We start from the raw sequence: 18,545 nt of genomic DNA, 5'->3' as shown, positions 1-18,545 counted from the left end.
CTTTGACTAATCCATTGACTTAATGGTCCCTGGCCCCTGGTGGCTCCTCACACCTGACCCACATCCCGGAGACTGCACCCATTCTCAAACACCTGGTTATGTCAGGCCTGATACTTTGCCCTGTGTTTATGACTCACCTTCTTCCAACATCCAGATAACACCATGCAGATAGGATTATATGAAATGGTGCTCGACTGGGCTGGAAGAGGTTGTTTACCCAGTTGGATGCTGAAGAGAAGAGATGGCAATGATAATTACTAAAACTGTATTCATTTCTTGCCATTTGCTGTGTTCTAAAAAACCCTGCTGGGATACAGAAGAGGAAAGGGTTTGAATTTGCTCTGCCTTCTGATTAAGAACTTGCTTAAAGGAACTTGCTCCAGTGTAGACCTATGCATAAGGCCTAGCAGCTGCTGCCTTTATTCTATGTGGTGACTTGAGCTAAACGAAATGAATCAGAACTGCACCCTGTACGCAAGGGATATTATTTCTGTCATTTTGGGCTGTCAACAAAATGCCAAGAAAATTACAAAGTAATAGCTACCACTGTGAAGGAGAATGAGAAAGAAAATAAACTTTTCATGCCTAAGGAAAAGCTTTCCATTCCCTCTACTTTTACAGGGCAATCCAAGAGCCTTCTGTGGGTCTTGGCACCAGACATCCCATAAACAATCATTTGCACACACTAGGAATCCAAATGTGTTCTGTTCCTGGGGTCTGCATCCTTTACCTTGAAAGGAACAGAGAAAGAGTTTTAATCAGATTTATTTTATATACAACAATTGCCTCTTTTGTCAGCAAGAAAGAAATCCAGTTAAGTGGATATTCTTATAAAGAGCAGCATAAGCATTTTAAAAATTAAATCACACCTTATAAGGCTTGGCCTTTCTTCCCCTTTCCCACTTCCCCCCAAATCTACCACACAAACCTGGCAATGACCTGCCTTCTCATTGCCTGAAGTTCTGGCAGAAACCTACAGAGAAAGAGAAAAGCTCTTGTCCAGTGACATTCTAAATGTACATTCAATCCCTGCTGAAAATTTTTAAAAAGAAAAGGCCTTAGGTGGGAGTGCAATATTTAACACGTCTCCACGGCTTTTGCTACTTTCCTTCAGCATTGAAATTTGTAGGGTCCATGGATGGCTGGACGGCTCAGCAGTGGAGCGTCTGCCTCTGGCCCAGGGCGTGATCCCAGGGTCCGGGATCGAGTCCCACATCGGGCTCCCTGCGAGGAGCCTGCTTCTCCTTCTGCCTGTGTCTCTCTCTCTTTCAGTCTCCCATGAATAAGTAGATAAAATCTTAAAAAAAAAAAAAATCTGTAGGGTCCACACAGGCATTGAAGGGGGATCCAGGAATTCACAGAAAGTTTGTCTTTCTGTAGCCATGAAGGGTCTACAGACTGGAAAAAGACCAAACCAGGAGCAGAAGGGGAGGCAAGTGAGAAAATATAGAAAACAATTGCAAATTTACTGATTTCATTTCAATTTAGGACCCAAGGCATCCGCAGATGAGGAAGCATACTCAGAGAGTGGTATGGCTCCCCCAGACTGCTGTCTACCTCGGGGGGGGGCCATCACCCAACTGGCCAGTACTTCAGGCCACTCAAGCACATTTGCTTCATTAGGTCCTCAAACAATGAGAAGATTAGACTGTAAGATCCTCTAGGAGAAACAACACTGCTTTACTTTATTTTCGGCATCTGTAAAGGCCCTGTAGAAAAGCCCGGCTCTCCTGATTTCCAGCTCTGGGCTCTTCTTGTTGTGTCAGGTCTACTGGTCAGCACCATGGTCATGTCTGGAGAGAAGCAGGATGACAAGTTGAGTATAAAATATAAATGTTTGTGAAAGGTATGAGGAGAAGCTTGGAGGTTTCAGCAGATGATGGTGAGCATTTTCATGGGTAGATGACAAATGTCTGAACTCTATGGAAAAAATAGGGAATTCTACAGCAGAAAATGTGGATCTGAGTTCTCTTTCACTTCCTGTTATCAAGATTGTGAGTGTATCCCTTACCCTTTCTAAGGTGAGTTTTACTCATCAGTTAAATAAAAATAATACTTCTTTGTCTTCCAGTCTTACCTGGCATTTGAAAAGGTCAAAAAAAAAAAGTGAGAGAGATTTGTAAACAGCGTAGAATGTGAAACAAATCCATTTATTCAGCAAACATTACTTGGCCAAGATGAACTAAGCAGTTGTCAACTCTTAAAAATCAAATAATCATTGGTATGTGTGCCTGTATACAAGGGAAAGCATAACTGGTGAGGTCTGGGGATCAAAGGGAATTGGTAAAGGACACCAGAAAAGTCGTTTTCGCAATAAAATATATCTTTATGCCATGCCAGCTATGTTAAATTCATCTTAGATTTGGTATCACAAGCCAAGTGTAGGAGTTGGGTGGAGGGTTGGGAGGGCTTCTACTGGAAGCAGAGCATTCTATAGAGTATTGGGTAGGCCGTCCCATTAACTCAGATAAAACACTGAGATTGCAGCTCCTATGCTTCTGGTCTATTTTTAAAAATATCTTTTCTCATGATCACTTTCTAGGAAGACTAGTAGGGAGACAAACTGAAGGTGAGATTGAAAAAAATCCCTTGTTTTCCAAGGAAAACAAGATGGCCTGATGGTTTTCATGTATCCATAATTATTCTCAGTTCAACTATGAAATACAGATAAATTTAAGTTGTCTCAGAAATGTGACCACTCTCACAGCAATATACAAGTGTGTAGGGTCATTCCAAACTCCCATCTGTTCACTGACAAGACTGGTCTAATAGGCCCCTCTCTAAACACATCCAAGGAATCCATGGGGACACACTAATTTGTGCCTAAATCAGACTTTGCCATTTCCTTCAAATGCTGGCCAGCCAAACCAGTGCGCTGCAGTCTCTGAAGTTAAAACTCTATTTTTATAACTGTATTACTGTGACAATACTTCCACAGAGCAAAATCAGTGGTGCCCAATGTGCTGAAACTGAAAGATGGTGGCTATGCCTTAGGGCTGGAGTTCTTGCCACTGCTCTCGCAATGTGTGATGGAGACACTCCAGTTCTAAGCTTAGTGTGGTGCTGGGGCAGGGTACCCAGGAGGGATGTTTGGATCCCAATACGTCATGGTGTTTAGTGCTATGCATCTTCAGTGGGCACACCTACCTTTCTTTCAGGTGAGCAAGTACAACATAAGGATGCCTAGGTCAAGATGACTTATGGTGTCCTTTATCATTAACCTGGAACCTTCCCTCTCCTGCAGTGGTGCTCAGGCTCATTTCCGGTTTGGGCTCACATTTTAAAATGTTCTTCCATTGTTAAGGCCACCTCCATCTACCTAACACATCTGATGCCTGACTCCCAACAGTGAACAGGCTTCAATTCCAAGATGCTCCTCAGGCCCCATGTAAACCAGTGGATTAAAACAGAGTTGTGGGAGATGGCTGTTGCCTTTCTCCACTCACCAGGAGGAGGCAAGCCTGCCTCCAGCTTGGCCAACACCCCTGTTAACTATCCTCAAGCCTCTCCAGCTTTCATTTTGTCTCTTGAACGCAGTGAGCTCTTTTTTTGCTTCAGGGACTTTGCACCTGCTTTCCCTCTTCTGAGGGCTCTCTTTCTGTTGACTGCTCTTTTATGGAATTGCAGCTTCAGTGTCACCTCCCCAGAGAGGCATTTTCTCAGTCACTAGCACATGGCCATTTATTTTCTCCATAGCACTTTCACAATCTGCATTTATCTTGTTTATCTACTTGGTTTATGGAAGAGCCATGAAAGCAGGGGCCTCACCTGCTTCCCTGTTGCATCCCTAGGGCCTGGCATAATGAATAGCAGAATAATCAATGGCAACACTTAACTCTGGTGGCGCACTTACTACTCACGGGGTACTGTGCTCAGGGCTTTTATGTGTACTAACCCATTGTTGATCTTAACTACAAGCCTAGGTAGTTGAGTACTCTGATGCACTCCCTTTCTATAATAAAATAAAGGACATCGAGATTAGGTAAGGCAGTGGCTTGTCCAAGAGCAGAGCTACTGGGTACTGGTGGAGGGATGCAAACTTGGGCAATCTGACTCCAGGGTTCAGCCACTGAACAACAACGCAATATGGCCTCCTAAATTACTATAGTTTTTGGTCATTTTGTCCCATTCTGGGGATAAGGCAAAAGAACAGCATCCTCTGCTCATGCTCACACCAAGAACACACTCGGAAGGTGTGTCCACAGGACACTGGTTCTGGTGGGAAACAGACAAAGGCAACTAAATATCTCAGGGGTACCTGCCCTGCCAGACATAAAAACTTAGTATTTTTAAACATATACAATTATGATAATAGCACCCAAAGAGGTATGTGATAATGGAACCAAGCAGGGAGGAGAAAATAGATCCAAGTACTCACAGGAACTTACTATATGGCAACGATGACATTTTAATTCATGGCAAAAGTAACAATGAATACGCTGAAATATCTCGAAGGAAAAAAATGGGATAACTACAACATACAACATATAAAAATCAGATTATGTGTCTAAATTTAAAAAATAAAATAATAAAGGGGTGCCTGAGTGGCTCAGTTAGTTAAGCATCTGACTCTTGATTTCAGCTCAGGTCTTGATCTCAGGGTGGTGAGTTCAAGCCCTGCACTGGCCTCCACACTGGGTGTGGAGTCTACGTAAAAGTAAATAAATAAATAAGCATTAAAATATTACCAGAAAATTTGGGAGATTATACTTATGTAGTGTTGAGTTGGAAACAGCTTTTTAAAAAGATTTTCTTTATTTATCCATGAGAGACACACAGAGAGAGGCAGAGACACAGGCAGAAGGAGAAGCAGGATCCCCAAGGGGAGCTTGATGCAGAACTCGATCCCAAGACCCAGGGATCACACCCTGAGCCAAAGGCAGACGCTCAACCACTGAGCCACCCAGGCATCCCAACCTTTGAAGAGATAAAAATGCTGTTTCAGTAAGAGAAGTCCTTACCTGGACACATAAAATTTTAAAATACCTTGTAGGCAAAGGCAGAAGCAAATGTTAAAATACACTGGGAAATGTCTTTGTTATATGGTTACCTCAAGATCTCTAATAAACAAAAGTATTTGTGAAATAGTATCTTCATTTCCCTAAAATACCAAAAAGTCTCCTAAAATTAAGACCAGCACTCTGTAGATCTGAAGGACAGGTTCCACATAGAGGGAAATGTACCCAACTGACAGACGGGTTCTGACCTTGTTAGCAGTCAGGGAGATGCCAATTGAAGAAGTGAAATACCATTTCCCTCCTGCCACGTGGCCAAAACATTTTAGGGCTGGTGAAGATCTACAAGAGGGGCGATGTTCCTCCACTGCTGAAAGGGACCTTAGGTGGGCTCTGTTGGGTGCTCACAAAGATATCCAGGCCTTTGTTAGAGGAATGAGCAGGAGGGAAGGGTACACCTGAGGAGAGGAGATGAAAGGCAATATAACTAGTAGGCAGATGGAAATATTTTGAAGATAGAAATATGGATTTAATGCTCACTTAGGCAAAGCCTTCAGGCAGAGAACAGAAGGGACTAAAGATGCATCCATGAGAGTCATGAACACGTAATGGACCCACAGAAGAATAACCAGGAAGGAGACTGGCCCACATAATTAATGTTCATCCATTCCAGAGGTCATTTTAATTGATTCTTCACACTTATGGATTATCGAGTTATAGGAAGTAAACCTATCCTGGGAGATGGTCTTCTGTCCCCCCCCCCCTTTCCTCTCTGCGCCTACATGAGCCCTAATCCCTTCATCACCACAGCCCTATGTTAGGACAAGAATGCTGAAGCCACATCCGGCTGTACATCCTGGCTCACCACTTACTAGATACACAACCGGGGGCAATGAGCTGAACCTCCCTGTCTTTCACAGGACTATTAGGAGAAATACATGGGTTAACACATGCAGACCACTTAGTACCCCCAGTAACTATGAGCCAGTAATGTTAGTATTTGTGAGTCTTCATGCTACTAATTTTCAAATACTAAGACATTCGGCTTTATTGAATTTCACAAAAGGCCTTTAAGGTCGGTACTATCAGGATTCCCTTTTACAGAAGAGGAGGCTGGAGCTTAGAAGGGGTTTAAGAACCTGGCCAGACATCCAGTATGGGATGCAGCTGAGATCAGGCCCCATCCATGGACTATTCAGGCCACGCTCTCAGCTTTCCATTGCTCTGCCTCTCCTCACCTTCTGAAGATGCCCATGTTAGCATATACCAAGATTGTGATAAGATCCTATACATTTTTTTTTTCAAAAATTACTCCTATAGGGGTGTCTGAGTGGCTCAGTCGGTTAAGAGTCCGACTCGATTCCAGCTCAGGTCAGGATCATAGGGTCCTGGGATGGAGGCCGGCATCAAGCTCCATGCTCAGTGGGGAGTCTGCTTGAGGATGGTCTCTGCCTCTCCCTCTCCCCCTACTCCGCTCCAAAATAAATAACTACATCTTTTTTTTTAAGTTACCTCTATATTCATTTTGCCTGTAAACAACAACAAAACTCCCACCTACTATTTTCCCCTCTTTCCAGCATGATATCTTACTTCGAGGGAGGATGTCCCATGTCATCAAAGGCATTAAAAGGTGTTTCAGCCCTAGTCTTTAAGAGTTGTGTACATGGGATGCCTGGGTGGCTCAGCATTGAGTGTCTGCCTTCTGCTCAGGTCATGATCCCGGGGTCCTAGGATCAAGTCCCACATTGGGCTCCCCGTAGGGAGCCTGCTTCTCCCTCTGCCTCTGTCTGTGTCCCTCATGAATAAATAAATTACAAAATATATTAAAAAAATACTTGTGTGCATATATTCTCCTAGAACCACTGGGTCACTCACTGGTAGAAGGAAGATGGTCCTGCCTGTGCTCTCTTGCCTGTCCTCCAGTGCACAGAAGGTTGCCAGGGGCTTTTCTCCTCCACGTGACTAAGCCTTCTTTCTCCTCTATGGGTGGTGCCTTTTCTGACACGAAAAATAATTTCTTTTTCTCATTCTAAGGATGTGCATGCTCTGCATGCTGCAGTTCTCTGTGCCTGCCTGGCACACTGACACCATCTCCCTCTTGATGCCTCGGTCTTCCTCCCCACGTGACCGGGCAGCAGCCTGCCCAGACTTCAAAGGGGCTGGGGAAAGATGGGTCGTGCTCTTTTTCTCCTGTGGTGCATGACTGCCTTTCATCGGCAAGCAGTTCCTCCGACGCGGTCTCCTGGGGCCCCGTCGCTGCACTTGCCTGGAGCTGCCCTGGTTACTTGGTCTGGGCTCGTGTACAGCACTAATTCAATTTACAATGCACTTACATAACTGTTCCCAATCTCCAGTTGACCTTGATGTCAAGCAGCGGTCAAGTTGTACCAGCACAGAGAAAGGAGGAGGAATCTCTGGTCGGCCCTTGAGAACATTTTAGCTGGGGTTCTGGAATGGAATGTGGCACAGAAAGGCCAAACCAGACCAGTACATTCTTTGAAAGGGTGAAAAGCAAGGGTTGTTAATTTCTGTGAGATGGATGCTGTTGACTTTCGATCCTTTGTCACTCAGGATTATGTTAAGTGTCCTCTGACCAAAGATAAGGGGGCTGCCTTCTTTCCCATGGATTGCTGTAAGTAAATGAGCCTTCTGGCCTCATGGGAAGTGATCCTAGGAGTGTCCTCAGCTTGGAAACCTCTCAAGGGCAGACTTTCCGTGCATTCTTTTCCAGGGAGTCCTGGTTCTACTCAGTTCTAAATAGTGACAAGAACAGCTTCTGGTCTTAAGAAAGCCAGAAGCCTGAGCGAGTTAGTCAAAATTTCAGAAATTCAGTAGTGTGAAAGCTCTCTGAGAGCAGGGATTATGTCTATTTATTCTCCATTGTATCCTTATGCCATGAAAATTGTCTGGCACAGAGTAGGTGCCGAGAAAATGTTTGCTTTGTGATGCATAACATGACGTATGATATGATTTATGGATAGTGACAACTGATCTTATTCTAGTTAATCTGCCCGAGGCTCTCATACCAGAAGTTTTCAGAACTCCATGTTACATATTTATTCACATACATGTCTGTGTGAATGTAATGTTAGATAAATGTCCTACAAAGGCATACACATGCTGCAACTCTATGTCAGGATTCATGAGCATTCGCTGGTTGCTCATCCATGATCAGTATATTGGCTAGACAGGAAAGTTTTGCCCTAAACAGAGTCCATCCACACCAATCTGACTGTCTGTGCTGGCAGGTCTGGCTTCATCTGTGTGCGATTCGTGCAGACACACAGAGCCCCTTCCTGAGAATGCCTCAGGCTTAGTTCAGTGCTCTGCTGTCACTATCCCGGAATTCTTAATGATAAATTTGAACGGGGAAGGCCCCCCTTCACTTTGCACTGGACCCCACAAGCTATATAGCTGATCCTGTCAAGAGTTTGCAGAGAGGGATCCCTGGGTGGCGCAGCGGTTTGGCGCCTGCCTTTGGCCCAGGGCGTGATCCTGGAGACCCGGGATCGAATCCCACATCAGGCTCCCGGTGCATGGAGCCTGCTTCTCCCTCTGCCTATGTCTCTGCCTCTCTCTCTCTCTCTCTCTGTGACTATCATAAATAAATTTAAAAAAATTAAAAAAAAAAAAAAAAAGAGTTTGCAGAGAGCCAGCGCTGTGACACAGCATGTAATGTCACCTATGTGTGTCAACAGCCCTTGGGGAGAAAAATGGCTCCTCAATGAATGAGCCAACCACGAGGATAATATACATATCAAGAAAGGAAAAATCTACTATTTATGGAATGAGAGATACTAACTGATTAACCTCACTGATAACACACGCATGATCCATACATGCTTTGCAAAAGGTAATCAGGGATATAACCAATAAATTCACTGGTGGTTCTTCTCTGCTATGTATGAACCATGTATTTCTACTCCAGCTATCTACAGCTACCAAAGTTCCACCAGTTTTTCTGGGCCTTATAAATATTCTTAAATCCTCTATACTGCCTATCTAAATATTTTCTTGTAACATAAACCTCTCCACTGCTATCTCTATGGCTTTGTATCACATTTTAGAAATTGATCAAAATCAATTTGGGACTTTAATATATGCTATCTAGTGCTTAAAAAAAAAAAAAAAGAAAGAAGTGTTTTCATATCAGACTATGTCCATAATCTGGCTTCCCAGGAAGCACAGATAGGGCAACATATGTAATGCTAATTTTTCTAAAAACACATAGCCTGGGACTATGCTCATAGAGCTAGTAAGTAAATATCTAATGAATTAAAATAAACTATGTAGCAATTAGGAAATTTCCTGGGTACTGCACATTTACATAGGCATTAATAACTTTTACATATCTTTTTAAAGTAGAAGTTAAACTTTCTATTGAGTTGTTTTGGCTCAAAAAAATTGTTTAAGTTGCCATGATATTAGACAGTAGCCTCCACATGCTGCTTGCATAAAATGAATTCAAGGCTCTCTGTATTTCCAAACTAGAGAGCTGAAAAAATTTTAAGAAACATCAAGCCTTTGAAACAAATGGTGATGGTCTTTGGGTAGATTTAATTTTCCTGAGGTCTCAATTTGAAAGCACACCAACTGCTCAGACCTTGTGTTGCTGAGCCACTTAACATCCACTTGCATCTCATAAAGTTTCCTGTGTTTATAATTACAAAGGATATTTCACGACGGCTTGAATATTTACTTATTAAAATGTCAAGTCACTCAGCACATTGGCTGATCAGAGCAGGCTGATTCTCACGCACATCTTGATGCAAAGCAATGAAACTGTTGCTTTAAGTTGAGCTGGGGCTAGATCCTCACAGCCGGAGAGTTCTTAATTGCTTTATTCTCTAGATAGGGATTTTTCGGAAGTATATTTATTTTGCAGTAGAGAAAAAAGTTTTAAAACTTTGCTTTCACTTCACCCTGAGAATAAGAAATAAGCAGATGGAAAATAACGAGTTTCTTCAATGCTGTCTTGGCGGGAGAAATATTTTTTTTAGACTCCACATTTTTCTACATATTCCAGCAACACCAAAATCCTGCTTTTCATTAGTTTGACTCTCGTTAACTACACTTAAATCCTCACTGGGTAGAGGGGATCACAGATGGGGTGCTATCCTATCATGGTGCCCAGATAGCGAAAACGTTCTCAAACTTTGACATTGATAGAGAAGCTAATGTTTAAATTCGCAACACCACATACTTCTCAATGAAAGGAGTCTTCACATACCCTCCTCTTTTCTAAAGAGGCTCAAATCTTTTGTGTCTTCATTAAAAAACAATAACAAACTCCCCAAACACTAAAAGAATGCAATGAAATAATGACTTACCACATATAAATGGGCTAAGTTAGAATAAACAATCTTTGAAGGGAATCAACCAAAAGGGTTTAAATAGCTATTAATTTACTCATGAAAATAACATAAGCCACATATCCAGGCCGAACAAATTGGGAGGATCACGCTGGCATGAAGTTGGGAGATGGCTAAAAAATACCTACATCTCCAGTCATTCTCTAAAAGGTCTGCTTTTCATATAAATCATTGCTTTGGGGGAGATTCAATCTATCTTTTGCCACAGGCAGATGACTCTCTTAGTTTCAAACTTTCCAAATTCAGTTAACACGAGTGTCTTCTCTCCTGTCGTCCAGCTTTGCCCGATTTTAAAAACACAGCTTCTCCATAAACGTTCATCTACATTCAAAACACACTTTCAAGACATCTACATTCCCACAATAATGAATTATTACAGTCGACTCTTGAACAACACAGGTTTGAGCTGTGCCGGTCCATTTATATGTGGATTTTTTTTTTTTTTATCAATTTGCTGTGGTTCTGAAACTATATTTCCTCTCCCTTATTATTCTCTTAATAACGTTTGCTTTTCTCTACCTTACTTCATCGTAAGAATACAACATGGAATACATATATAAAATATGTGTTAATTGACTGTAGGTGTTATTGAAAATGCTTCTGAAGGTCAACAGTAGGCTATGAGTAGTTAAGTTTTGGGGGGAGTTAAAAGTTTTGGTTGAATAGTGGGTGGGAGTTCATGCCCCTAATCGCCACATCGTGAAAGAGTCAACTATACTTGATTAGGCACTCATTCTAAGAAGGAAGGGGAAAAAACACATGAGGAGCTTGAAGGCATTGGTTAATGCAGGTGATCCACTAGGATGCTAGGATTAAGTGATTCTCAGACCTAAAACCTTGAATGTATCCTTCCTTTCAAGGAAGTTAGAAAGGCTGAAGGGAGTTAGCTAGGAGGGTGTCATGGAGAAGTAGCAGACAGACTCCACAGAGTGCGTAGTGGTACAAATCCAGTATGCAACCCTGACTTCCTGCTAAGCAAGTGTTTCTAACCAACTGTGGAAAGGGCTGCTAACTTATCCTGTGAACTAGTATACATTTTCAGACACTGGTGCCATCATAGATAAATACAAATTGATGCTAACATTCCAAGATTTGGGGACATTAAATTGATTCTTAAAAGACCTTAAGTGAGAGTTCATGAAATTCTCAGGACACAATTTTAATTCATTTTAATTAGAAGGTTCTATCACCTGTTGTGTGGGGTGAAGTGGAGAAGTCAAGACAGTATCAAAAAGCCAAACTTGGGACGCCTGGATGGCTCAGCAGTTGAGTGTCTGCCTTCAGCTCAGGGCGTGATCCCGGACTCCCAGGATTGAGTCCTACATCGGGCTCCCTGCATGGAGCCTGCTTCTCCTTCTGCCTGTATCTCTGCTTATCTCTCTTTCTCTCTCTGTCTCTCATGAATAAATAAATAAAATATTAAAAAAAAAGAAAAGTCAAACTAAAGTAAGTTGAGTTATGACATTAAATAGAATGTAAACTACTTGCCAAGTATTCACTATTTCCAAAACCTTCATCTCTGACTATAATTGTAATGGACTCCCTGGCCCTATGGAGGCTTGGGCAGTCACTTTCGGTCCAACCTGGCCTGAGTCCCAAGAGAGCCCAGGCAACCTAGGGTTTGTTCAAAAATGAAAACCGAGGGGATCCCTGGGTGGCGCAGCGGTTTGGTGCCTGCCTTTGGCCCAGGGCGCGATCCTGGAGGCCTGGGATCGAGTCCCACGTCGGGCTCCCAGCATGGAGCCTGCTTCTCCCTGCTTCTCCCTGTGTCTCTGCCTCTTTCTCTCTCTCTCTCTCTCTGTGACTATCATAAATAAATAAAAATTTAAAAAAAAAGAAAACCAGAGTTAGATTTGTGTTGTCATTGAGATTATTTATAGATCTAAGTGAATACCTACTTATATTCCTATCATACATGCATCATTATAAAAAGAATGAACTCAAGAACAGCCAGATGGAAGAAATGCAGGAGGCAAAGTATGTGGAAAGGGTTGCAGAGCTTCCATGCCATTCTGGGTGTGCCACTCTCCCAGCAACCCACGAGCTCTCCTAACCCCAACCTTCTGGGTTTTTATGAAAGCTTCATTACATAGGCCTGGATGGTTACATTTCTGGCCATTATTTGATTGATTCAACCTTCAACCTTCCTCCTGTCCCCAGAGGTTGAGGGGCAGGCTTTAAAGCTCCAACTTTCTCACCATGGTTAGTTCCCCTATCCATCAGCCCCATCCTTGGGGGCTTCCCAAGTCACCTCTTCAACACAAACTCAAATGTGGTAGAGGGGCTTGTTATGAGTAGTAAGACATTCCTTTCACCTTTATCTCCTGCAGCTATTTCAGGAACCAAGAGACCAAATATTATAAACAAAAGATGCTCCCATTGCTCTTCTTAAAAATTTCCTTCCAGTTTTATTGAGATATCATTGACATATAACATTGTACTAATTTAAGGTGTATGACATAATGATTCAAACTATATATATAGTTTATATATGAGTGTGTGTGTGTGTATACATACATGGTGTAGTGAAGTGATTACTACAATAAATTTCGTTAACACCGATCACGTCATATAGTTACAAACTTTTTCTCTTGTGATGAGAACTTTTAAGATCTACTCTCTTGCCAACTTTCAAAGACACAATAGTGTATTGTTACTAGTTAGGCAAGCCCAAGGGTTTTAGGAGCTTGTACCAGAAATGGGATGAAGACCAAATATACAGTTCTTATTATAAATTATAATACCACAATATTATATTATTATATTATCATGTTATATATTTAATCCTATTTTAGAGAAAAGGCTAGATTTGTTATTCATGCTAAAGAAAATCTCTAAAGACAAACTGATAAAAAGCACAACTGTGTGGGAATAGTTTATAATACTTGTAGAAATATTCGTGCAACTGAATTGGACTGGTAAGTAGAAAGCATCCCAGGGATAATGGTAGAGAGGATGTATAACACCTCTGGGGAAGGGTGGGGAATGGTTATGGCATATGCAGTGTCTAATGAGCTCTGCCTGACTTGAGCAGGGAACTTCTTTCTACTGAGCAAGTGACAAGCCAGGTTACAGAAGGGAGGAGGAGAGGAGGTGTGTTTCACATGATAGTTTCTGAAGGTCAGAATGAAGAGACCACCCCTCTATAATGTTGAGACAATCCTTCCTTCTGCAAGATATTCTTCACATCTTGGCATTATTTCACAGGTTAATTTTAAAATTCTTTCCTGTTGAGATCTATGTTGGCAAGTACTGGCATATCCTGAATGACATCACTTTTAAGGAAAATGAAATTCTTTACAGAGCTCTTATGGGTATTTTCACCCCTAGAATAAGAAAATTGTGATTTATGGTAGAAAAAAAAAAGGAAGGGCTGGGGGGAAAGGACATCTGTGACCTGTATCTCACACCAAGGCAAATCATTTAACTTATGTTTTTAAAAGAAAGAAGGGGATCCCTGGGTGGCTCAGCAGTTTCGCGCCTGCCTTTGGCCCAGGGCACGATCCTGGAGTCCCGGGATCGAGTCCCGCGTTGGGCTCCTGGCATGGAGCCTGCTTCTCCCTCTGCCTGTGTCTCTGCCTCTCTTTCTCTCTCTCTCTCTCTCTCTCTCTCTCTCTCTCATAAATAAATAAATAAACCTTTAAAAAAATAAAAGAAAGAAAAAGAGCTTGGAAGGAATTCTTTAAGATTAGTAAAGCTATTTACAAAGAAAACCAAATAATAAAATTTGATGAAATTACATGTAGTAACTCTGTGCTTAGTAACCAGTTAATCATGGCATCGAAGAAGGTTTATCTGGCACCTGTTTTTTTGAGGTCTAAATAACAGACAAATAGAATATTGGAGAAAAGAGGGCTTGTGAAGGTTTTTTTTTCTTTTTTATAACAAAAGCAGTGATGCACTCAAGGAGATCTTAATTGAATTCATAAAGCCAGGCAATATATTTAAGTGTTTGTTACTGTAAAGCTATGTTAAGTATCAGATCAGCTTTTTTTGAAGCAAAGGTATTAGTATTTAAATAAAAAACAATTTAAAGAGGATCATGGTCCTGCAGTGGAAACCAGGGCTTTTCCTTAATCCAGCTATTTAGTAGATTATAAACCTAATAACCTACTCTGAGAGTAGGTTATGACAATCACCAGACTCACAGGCGCTGCTGAATTTTTACTAGATGTCAATGGCATGTCACAAAGGTGCTATTGGTGGATTGTGGGTAAAATGAATGAACCTGCAAAGATACACATTGTGATACTTAAATCTTCTGAGTCAATTTGCAAAAGCCACCCTCCCGTGCGTGGGAATCTTTAAAAAATGTTTCCTCCTCCTCACACTATCCGACCTCCATTATAAATTTTCTTGAACCGAACTGTCAACTAAAATGTAGACAGTGAAATACCACATCTGGGCTTGAGAGCCCAGCAAACCTAACCTCGAATCTAGACTTTGCCACTTAACAGGCCTCTTTCCTTCCTCTGCAAGAGGCCATGAGGATGCCTCCGGGCAGGGCAGTATTGTCCTTAGAATGAAACATGACAGCAAATTCAACATGACAGCCCTTTGCTTGGAACAGATTAATCTTCACAAATGAGATTTGTCTTCCCTTTCACTTTCCACTCTCCCAACTGATGCCCTTTTGAAAGATTCCAGGGGAACCTTCCTTTCCACTGCCCCTGCTACTGACAGCCACCTGAGCTGCCCTCGGTGCCTCTGCTGCTTCTTTGATTTCTAGGTGGAGAGGGCAGGAGTGAGAGAGCAGAACAGGAGAAATGAGGACTAATCCTGTAGCCTACAGAAGTGGACAGAATGGGGCCTACGCTGATGGAGATGGGTGGGGTCCACCGCTCCCCCTGCACCTCACTTGCTGGTGGGAGGGGCTACTGGCTTAACAGGCAGGAAATAGGCTACACCCGTGTCTTCACTGCCTGCCTCATGGAAGAGGTTATGAGAAGCCATGGACATTCTTCTCTTCTCAGCCATCATGTACATCATATACCTGGACTGAGGTCCAAGGCCTATCTTCCAGAGGCCCCTCTGGTGTGGCCAGGGAGGGTAGACGTGTCCCTTAGTCATGCACGGAGGGCACAGTGCCTAGGGCTGAAAATGCTTTTAGGGGCTATGGAAATGTTTTAATTGCTTTTGAAATGAGAAGGAAAAAAAATGACCTCTGAGGTCAAAAATAATGTGTTAATAGGTACTATTAATATACCAATGCCAACACAGTTATGAAATAGAATTTTTGATTTTTGCCTTTGTTTTGAAAGAAGGGGCCTACAAAGACCAAAGTACCCAAGAGCCCATGAAAGTTACAACGTGGCCTAGCAGTCAAATTTCATTACTCTTTTTCCTGTTGCTGTCCTGGTGGAACCAAGTCTGCAATCCCCATCCTGACAGTCTGCTCAGTAGCACCAACCTCTCCCGTGTGGGAAGGCAGATTAAGAGATAGCACCTTGATTTTAACCTAAGAAATAGTTTCCACTGGATTCTTCCTACATGTCCCTGGTGGCCACAGAGTGTTTGCCCATCATAACAAAGCTGTTTGGCTTTTCTGTTTTAGTTTTTTTTTTTTTCTTAATTTCACCTATCAATTTATTGTGTCCTGTTTATCAATTTAAAGCTGGTAGACAGTAGAGATGTCTTAGGTCTCCATAATCTCCAAAAGATTTCTCCAGCTGGTCATGATCTACTTCATTCCATTTTTTTTTTCTTAGATTTGCCTTCGAAATTACTTGGTCCTACTTTATTTCCATTAGAAAATGAAGATTCGTTTGGAATCTGAAACCTTTCTGATCAACCACGAGTTGTACAAATAAAAGGCGTTGGCTTTAAAAAGGAAGTTCAGTTGTAGCAATACTTCTCCTAGTACTTTCTGGCTCTAGGTCACAGGGATCTGTTGAGGGGCTCTTGTACCACAATTCTAAGGCATTCAACTATAATTTATTGAATGTTTACACAGTTTAAGTTGCTGTGCTTGAGCTCAGAGGTCATAAGACACAGACCCAATCCTTCAGAATGGTGCAGCACAGTATTTGATGACTGTTATGGGTTGAATTCTGTCTCCCCAAAATTCTTATGTTGCGATCCCATCCCCCAGGATTGAATGTGACCTTATTTGGAGGTAGGATTCACTGCAGATGTCATTAGTTAAGATGAAGTCATAAGGGTGGGCCCTAATATGACTATGTCTTTATTATAGGTCCAGTTTGAACAAAGAGACAAGCACACAGGGAAATGCCATGTGAAAATGAAGGCAGAGATTAGGGTGACACATCTGTAATCCAAGCAATGCCCAAGATTGGCAGCAAACCACCAGAAGCTGGGCAAGAGCATGAAATAAATTTTCTCTCACGGTTCTCAGAAGGAACTAACACTGCAATATACCTTGATATTGGACTTCTAGCCTCCAGAACTATGAGACAACAAATTTTTGTTGCTTCAGCCACTCACTGTAGGGCATATTGTTAGGGCAGCTATAGGAAACCAATTGAGTAGCTTTGCACAGTGGCAGTATCATAGCCAATGAGGTTTGTCCAAGGCAGGATTATTGCTAATTGGAAATCAGCTGATTAACTACAATAGAAACAAGTAATCATTCTCAAGCAAACATAAGCTTATAAAAAGACATTTCTTGTACAGAAAGAAATATGTAAAAAGACATCAAAGTGTAAAAGCCTAGTAAGTATTTCCATTCTGAAATGGGAATTGTCTTTTAAAACTTACCAGGGAAAGCTCCATTTTGGTTTTGCTCATCGTTACTGGAAGTAAAGAAAGTCAGATTTTTCTATTAACACTTCACACTGCCTTGCTCTCCAGCCTGGGTGGTGACCATGCGGCTGTCAGCCCTCTTCACACCACTCAGCTGTGGTCAGGGTTGGCCTATGATGCTGGGTTTGGTGTGTGCCTTTCAACAGACTCATTTATTGGCAGATATCCTTCTACCACAGAGAATTCTTGACCAGGTTGTGCCAATTTGCAATAAAAGGATAAACATAAAGGGAACTCTCTGTACTGTTTCATTGTAGAAATAGTCAATATTTGGTACCTAAATGATACATTGTACTCTCCTCTGAATTGCTCTGTGGGAAGCTATTTTAAAATATGATATCTAGGTCCCCAAATAGAACATAATGGCTTCTGATCAACTCTGAAGCTTAAAGGGACTTTGTAGAGCCTTATATAACATCAGAAGTAGACTGGTACATTCCCCACCCCAATACATCAATGATTACAGAATTTAGGGAGTTTATCTTGAGAAGTTTCTGAGAAATAACTTTCTCCTATCTTAAAAAAGGATTTTCAAACATTCTATGGGGATGTCCATCCTATATAGTAATCTACTATCATGTAGGCAGAAAAGAGTAGAGCAGTTAAATAAAAGGGAGGGTCTGAAAATGGGTGAACTATATAGAAACCCAGACCTAGAACCAGTAGCCGAAAAAGCTATTTGTGGCAAAGAGCCAATCTTAGATGAGCCAAAAGACAGTGTTAGAGAACTTATGTTATAAGAGCCAACCAAGGGATAGGTATCAGGATTCATTTATTTACTTACTTATTCATTCATTCATTCATTCATTCATTCATCTGCATGTTTGCTTACTCATTCAACACCACCAAATACATATAAATGTGGTGAACAAATGCACTTGGGCCTTGTCCTATATTGTCCTCACAGGATACGGGAGGAGAGGTAACACAATTAATCCAATATAGTGCAATATGAGAGAGTAGAGGAACTCATATTATCTTAGTTATGGAAATGCCCCCAGATTTGCCCTAGACCTTTAGGAACCAACTCTCTGCCTTCACCAGTTCCACTTCTACCACTTTGGAGTCCATGGGATATAAGTTATACAGAATAGAAATTTTCCAGATACCTGAGACATGATAAAGTGCTTTCTAAACTGCAACATACTCAACTACTAGAATCTTTTCTTTGTGATTCAGAAAGCTAAGACTAGGAAAATAGTGCTTAACAGTGGGTTCAATCCATTTGCTACTGAGTTCTCAATGGGACTTGGTGAGGAAGTGGAAAAAGAAAATAACATTCTTTCATTTAAAATGCTTAGGAAAACTTAGAGTTTAATGTGCATTTTCTCCTAATTTTTTTTCATTCATGACTCATCCCCCTCAGCTAATCTATCAGCAGGTCTTAAAGATTCTCTCATATGAAGCACATTCCAGATTCTAAATATTTCTCCACCTACAGTGCATCCACTCTACC

General features: G+C 41.7%; 1 long non-coding RNA gene and 1 pseudogene across 3 annotated transcripts in view; one reads left to right on the top strand and one right to left on the bottom strand.

Moving 5' to 3' along the window:
* Nucleotides 1-18,545, bottom strand: part of LOC112660044 (uncharacterized) — a 234,037-nt gene that overhangs the window by 25,639 nt on the left and 189,853 nt on the right. The gene's annotated exons all lie outside the window — the stretch shown is intronic.
* LOC112660703 (U4 spliceosomal RNA) lies at nucleotides 16,815-16,935 on the top strand (annotated as a pseudogene).

The sequence above is a fragment of the Canis lupus genome, chromosome 2 (genome assembly GCF_003254725.2).
Source record: "Canis lupus dingo isolate Sandy chromosome 2, ASM325472v2, whole genome shotgun sequence".
NCBI classification, from domain to species: domain Eukaryota; kingdom Metazoa; phylum Chordata; class Mammalia; order Carnivora; family Canidae; genus Canis; species Canis lupus.
This window is presented reverse-complemented; position numbering and strand designations above follow the sequence as displayed.